This window comes from Leopardus geoffroyi, chromosome C2 (assembly GCF_018350155.1).
Source record: "Leopardus geoffroyi isolate Oge1 chromosome C2, O.geoffroyi_Oge1_pat1.0, whole genome shotgun sequence".
Classification (NCBI taxonomy): domain Eukaryota; kingdom Metazoa; phylum Chordata; class Mammalia; order Carnivora; family Felidae; genus Leopardus; species Leopardus geoffroyi.
In genome coordinates, this window is record NC_059333.1 from 146,570,952 (window position 1) to 146,578,005 (window position 7,054).

General features: G+C 45.3%; 1 long non-coding RNA gene across 1 annotated transcript; it reads right to left on the reverse strand.

Annotated features, from left to right (window-relative positions):
• Nucleotides 1–2,244: 2,244 nt before the first annotated feature.
• LOC123576200 lies at nucleotides 2,245–6,638 on the reverse strand. Its single transcript, XR_006701219.1, has 2 exons — nucleotides 6,345–6,638; nucleotides 2,245–2,514 (listed from the first exon to the last, which is right to left on the reverse strand). It is a non-coding gene; the product is annotated as an uncharacterized LOC123576200 (long non-coding RNA).
• Nucleotides 6,639–7,054: the final 416 nt, after the last annotated feature.

Consider the following 7,054-nt stretch of genomic DNA (forward strand, 5'->3'; position numbering starts at 1 on the left):
GTTCTTAGGACTCTGAGACCACAGGACAGATTGCTCTCTGAACTTATTCCTGTGTGATTTCCTATTCCCATGTAATTCTCTGTGAGAAGAAACTAATTACTTATTGCCATTCTCTGCCTCCGTCAAGAGCATTATATAAAACTGGGACAAGATGATAGAAGAATTGATAAAGGCCTTTAATTATGTTTCTTTGCCCCGAGTCTCTGTGGAGAGCTCAGCCTTTCCAGAATAAACTTCACATCATGCTGGAGGCCTTGAACGACTATTGGTATTTGAGAAAATAAAAGAAGGGGCTAACATTTTATCAGGAATAATGAGGGCCGCTGTGGCAGGCAGGATCTGGAACTGTCCATCAAACATACCTTATAATTTGTGGTCTCTTTTCCCCTTATCTTGGAAAACATTTCCACTTTCTGCAAGGTAGGCATGACAAAAGAAACTCTAAAGAAACTTCCATGGCTTTTGTCCCTTTGTTTGGTCTCTTTAGGTTTGTCAATAACAGGAAACATTTTTAGGGGAGGGGATGAGAAAGAAGGGTGGAGGAGTTTACATTGTAACCGCAATGAGGCTATCAGTGAGAAGCGCTTCTGCTCTGGGGCCACATCATGGTGTGGTTTCTCCATTAGCCTCACTTACTAACGTGCTAGATCACCAAAAGGAGGGGACATGTCTGAGAAAGGGAAAGTTTCTCCCTTCCCCTGCTTTAGAGCACATGAGGGTACCCAGGTGAATCAAAATCTCTCCCGTCCAGTGAGGTCCACAGGGCTTGCAGAACCAGGGGAGCCGGCGAGGGAGATGGAGAGGACAGGGGTCATTATGTTCATTCATATTCTCCCCGTAGTCTCTGCCTCCCTCCATTCAATCACCTATTCACGTCACAGACATTTTGTTACCATGGCAAGGACCCCTCTTTTGCATACATGAACGACTCTGAGGTCCCAGAGGTTCTTGAAGGAGACAAATGTGGCTAACTATAATTAGGAAAATATTAGTATCCTTTAGACACTAGTGAGGTATGTGGGGCACAGGTAACATGGTGTGCCACTCTTATCTCAAAGGAGTGTCTTTTTGACTGCAGGTTATGTAAGCCCAAGGGATCGCCTTTCCCCAGCTAGTCTTGGATTACCAGTCTTCTAATACCAGTGCTCCCCAGCAGAACTGCAGATACAACCTATTTGAGAGGATAGTGGAGAACTTTCTTAAGAAAGAGGCTGGGACCTTTGACTTCTGTCTCAGGCTGGCTTTACCCATCTTTTCCTTCCTTTCTCAGAGAAACCTGGGATTTTTCAGTAGCCTTCCATAAGCCCTGAAGAAGTTCAGCTTGACCAGATGTTTTGGCCTAGGGGACCATCGTCCAGGTACAAATATATGGAGCTAATGACCAGTGTTTAGAATAGGAGCCCTTTGGTATTCACGGTAGAAAAAAATCTCAATCATGTGGGACTCAATCATAGGGGACATTACACTGCAAGATTATAAACTCTGTTTTAGTCTGCCTGAGCTGCCATAGCAAAACACCGTAGATGGTGTGCCTTAAACAGTACACATTTATTTCTCGTAGTTCTGGAGGCTGGAAAATGCAAGATCAAGGTGCCAATGTCTAGTGAGAGCCTTACTCCTAGTTTGTCAGCAGCCACATTCTTGCTGTGTCCTCCTGTGGCAATCAGAGTAAGCTTTGGTGTCTCTTCCTCTTCTTATAAGGACACTAATCCCATCAAGGGGGAGTCTACCCTTGATATTATCTAAACCTAATTCCCTCCCAAAGATTCCATCTCCAAATACTATCACATTTGGGATTAGGTTTTCAACATATGAATTTGAGGCAGACACAACATTCAGTCCATAGCAGGATTCCACATCCGCACCCACTAAAAGGTAACAGTGACCCCAATCACTGCAACAAATTGAAACATTAACACACATCTCCTCACACTCTCAGCGGGGAACCACTAAATGAAAACAAATAAACAAAAACCGTAAGACAATGGGAGAGGTTATCAAGATAGAATGACTTTGTTCAATATAAGAGAAAACACATTCTGGAAAGCTATAACATAGTAGCCATGACACCTGCTAGCACATCCTTCTATTGGAAGCCAGCAACTTTTAGGTTGCCATTTTTCACGAGGCACCATGACAAACACTAGCAGTTAAACCCGTAAGTAAGATGTGGTTCCTGTCCCCAGGGAGCTCACAGTGCAATGGTAAAAAGAGATACAAGTAAATAAATTCAATGAAATAATATATTTTCAACAATGAGTTTATTTAAGAAGGGCAAGGGAAGCAGAACAGGAGTGGGGAGTGAGGACAGACATCCCAAACAATAAGGACACCATCTGAGAGGCTGCACTTGTAGAATAAAGAGTCCAGTATATTGAGTAGTTCTGCCTGGGTTTAAAGCCCAGCTCGGCCCCTGATCGGCTGTGTGACCTCAGTAAGTTCTGAATCTCTCCAGGCTCAATGTCCTCATCTGTCAAATGGGGACACTGAAGGTGTCTATCTCACACGGTGATTCTGGGGAGCAAACAAGTGAAAGCATACATAAGAGCAGCAGGTATGCAGTAAGTGTTTCATAAATGTTTATCATGATCATGATTTGGGGCTTGAAGGATGAAAAGGAGCTCTTTGGGCACATGGGCATCAGGGAATAAGTGGAAGAATATTCCACTCAAGGAGGGTCTTCCCCATACGCTGGCTGTTTCAAAGCTGTTAGAAGATCCAGTTTCCAACTCTGGTTGCCCCATTTGTAAGAGGTATGTTCTCGAGCAAAATCTTCATCTCTATGCACTTCAGTTTCCTTGTTTATGAAATGGTGATAATACCATCCAAATGGTGATAAGAGAAATAGTGGTGCTTTGCAAACTCAAAAGCCCCCGCAAATGTAAGAGGGTGGAGACTGCCCAAAATACAGGAAGCCACTTAGAGGAAACAAGATTAGGAGGGCAGGGACACTGCTTGCTTTTGATCCAAGCGAATTACTTCTCTGAGCCTCTATTTTCTTGTCTGAAAAATTAGATCAATAAGGTTCATTTCGTAAGTATCTTGTGAGGATTCAAAGAAGTTATTTATGCAAAGAGGTGTCCCAGGCCGACCCATAGTAGATGCAGTAAATGCTCATTTCCTTCTTGCTTTTCCTCCCAACTTTGAGACAGTAGCTGAAATTTACATTTGGGAAGACCTGGTGCCTGAATGGCATTATGTCCTGTGTTCCCAGGTTGCCAACAGAGGCCACCCTCGCCTAGATCAGATGGGACGGCAGAGGCAGACTTTCCAGGGCACACACACATACTTTGCCCCTGACAATGTCTATCCAAAGTCTACAGGAGACAGCACAATTGTGACCCTGGGTTCCCTCTCAGATGGCTGTCCCACAGAGAAGTGTCATGAACGTTCCCATAACTGGCAGCTACAACTGATTCCAAATAAGTCTGCCTTACCCAAAAGTGCAAACAGCTCACAAGAGAAATAGAAATGAGATCCAGCTTCAGTGCACATGGGACAGGAAGCCCAAGCACGTGCTGTGCCCAGACCTGTGGGCTCAGAAAACATGCCCTCTCCCCCTGCATGAGTATGCCATGTACTCAGAGGAAGGCAATGCAGACAGTACTCAGGACTGGGGATAGTGATGCCCAGGCTACCTTCTGGCTTGACCTGAGGCTTCTCATTTCTCCAGGGTGCCAGAACAGGGCACATGGGGCATACTTTTCTGCTGTGAGAAACTAAAAAAAAATAAGATAGTAGTGAAAGGAGCCCCAAAAGACCCTGGCATTTGCTTTATGCTCTTGAGTGACCTGAGACCTTGCGCTTTCTCGGCTGTAGAGGAGGTTGTGATGAGATGTTCTAAGATGCCCTTTAGCCTTCCTTTTCTAGAGGGCTGTGATGTTCTATCTTCTGTCCCTAACACTTGTGAGGAATTGGGACAACTCGCACAGGCAATATTCTGACTAGTTATTATCAGTAGCATGAATAGCTCATTAACATTTTTGACAAAATCAGATTGCACTTAAATCTACCCCCAGAGGGCAGTGTGTCTAGTTTAATCCATGCACTGAGATTTGGAAAGTCTTGGGGTTGTATCTGAGACCTCCATTAAAAACATGGCAAGTGAGAGCCCTGAAAAGACAGGCCTGGATGGGGACCTCAGCTCTACTCTTTCCAAGCCATGTGGACTCCAGCAAGTCATGTGACCTCTCTGAATCTGTATTCTCGTCTGTAACATGGGAATAATGATAATGCATACCTCATAAAACTGAGAGAAAAATCTATAAGGCGTATAACAAATAGTAAGCATTCAAGAACAATTAGTGGTTGATATCATTATCATCATCATTGCTATGACCATCTTATCCACCACCGAGGCAGTGCCCCAGTCTCTGAATAGTCTTGGTGTAGATATTTCTGTGGAGGTCTAGTGATCACTCAGGTTTTAGACGTAGGCCCTCTTACCTTCTTGTTCTTACACATTCTCCCTGGATATTCTCACCTAAACCCATGTACCAGCTGTGGTCTTTATCCCAGGGATTCCCACATTTAGATGTAAAGCCCAGAATTCTCTCTTAGGCTCTAGAACCATAAATGCAACTGTCCTCTAGGATGTTCTACAGATCTTCAAAATCATATTGTTCCAAAACCGGATTCATTTCCTCCACCAATCTTCTCTTATTTGTTGTTTCCTATTCTGATGAATGGCCCTACCATCAAACCCCAAACCCCAAAATCAGCTTGATTACTTGCTCTCCCTCGCTTCTTTGCCTCTGCTTCAACACCAAATCATCCAGTCCTGTTTATCTGACCTTCTAAGGAAATTTTGTCTCTATGCTATCTCTTGTCCAGCTCGGGCCACTACTCTCTCTCTCTCTCTCTCTCTCTCTGTGTGTGTGTCTCTCTCTCTTTTTCCCTCTCCCACCCCCTTCTTTCCTAAGCTGTGCTAAGAACTTTCTCACTTATTTTCTTTTTCTACCCTTCATGAAAAAGCTACAGTGATCTCTCTAAAAATAGTATATGCATTCTTCATGTTAAGAATTTATTGATGCCCACCCATTGCTCATATGGTAAAACCCAAGTTCCTTAACTTGGCTTTCAAAATGATCCGTGCACCTGCCAGTGTGACCTCTGCTTCTGTGCTCTAAACATTCTCAACTTCCTCTGGCCTTGTGAAATCCCCAGCTTTCTTTGCTTCCCGATCTTTGCTTAGAGTTCCCTCCTGCTCATGCAAAAATATACCCCCCACCTTTTTTTTCCTTTCCTTTTTTTTTTTTTTTTTTTTTGACTAGGCAGCTCCAGCTTGTCCTTAGCTTCAGGGTCAGGTTTCTGGCAAGGTGTCCCCACCTCACCCCCAAATCTGTAAAGCTGCCGCTCTTCCAAGTTCCCACAGCACACTGGGTCACCGATTACAGCACAGAGCCCTTGGATGGAGCTTCCCTGATTACTTCTTTGTCTCCTGTTCTGGATCATCATCTCCATAGGGACAGAGCTCAACTTACTTTGTCCACCTTTGGGTTCTCAAGGTCTAGAACAATGTCTGATGCTAGGTAAATATTTTGAGGTTGAATAAAGAAATTAAGTGTCTCTGGTTGTCTCTAAAGATTTGGGGATCTATCTCTCTCTTCCAGACCCCGAGGGTCCCCAGTGTTGCATGGCTGCCAGAGTCAAGGGTTCCCCTCCATGCCCAGGTAGAAAAGAAAAGACAATAACTGTGCCAGGGCAGGAGGCCCCTCACACTTGGAACAGCCTAGTCTAACAATGCATCCACCCCGCCTCCTCAGAGAATGAAGAATATAACAGGATTCAAGGCCTAGACTTGGGCGTTTGTAACTCTCTCTGGAAAGAGTTGAAGAAGGATTATTGATCTCGCAGAGTTGGGGGAGGGAGTAATTCTTCGAGAATTCAGGAATTGTGGAAGAGGTTCTTGGGTCCTCTTCTTCTCCCTCCCTATCGCCCCCTCTCTGCCCTCACCACCCATAGCCACATACAGAGCCATGACCATCTTACAAACATACTAGAGAGGGTCTGTCATCTCTCTAGGATGACGTCAAAACAGCACTTGTCCTCCTCCTCTCAGCCTGGTGGTCCCTACTGTATAGTCTTTACATCTTTCCTCTGCCGGTGCTGTCATCTAGCTCCTGACAATTCTTTAGACCCTAGAAAGCAGACCCTGAGATGGGGATTTTTCTGCAGGTGACTTATGAAGGAGAGCTTCCAGGAGAAACCTGCCAGAAAGTGAGAACAGTGAGACAGGAGAGGAGAAGAATCTAGGCACAGAAGTGGTTTCAGGTTGTGTCTAGCCTCATTCTGGTCTCACAGGGAACCCCTGAGGGTAACCTATACCATAGAGTCTGTCCTACCTTGAGATGAGAGAGTGAGTCTTTTGAGTCCTGCACTGGCCAGTCATTGGCTCCGGTGTGCCCCGAGTGATGACAGAGGGAGTCAGGGCATAAGTCCCAGATCCCGCCGGGCTAGGCAGCTCCAACGGCCCAAGGACAATTCTCTGAAGAGGCGTTCAATTGTGAGCTGCTGGCAGCAACACCCATGGGGGCTGGTAAAAGGAAAACAGAGATCAGAGTGATGCTGTAGACCCTTTGTTTCACTGGCAACTGTTCCTGACCTTCAGCTGGAAGTCCTGAGCCACTGTGCTTTCTGGGAGACTTTGGAGAGCTTCCAACACCTCTAGCAGTCTGTTCTTCATACTCCACTTCAGACTCCTGTATCGTCCAACCTCACACATCTGTGTGCAAGTGTTAAAATAGTGATTCACAGCCCAACCACATCCCTGTCAGAGGCAAGATGGAAGACTGAATGCCTGCCACTATCCAGTCCCAGCCGGAGCCACGAAGCAGAGACATTGCCAGATGTTCGTGTTGTACAGAGTCATGTCTTCCACCAGTAAAATAGCCAGTCTTGATGCAAGAGAGAAAAATGGGTCATGCCCTCCATGCTGATCTCTATTACGGGAAGAGCCTGTTGTTCATCTTAAAGAACTGAGAACCAGGAGCGCCAGCTTAGACCAAGTGACAAGGTCCTCATGACTCAATAAATAAATGAGATGAACTTGGTG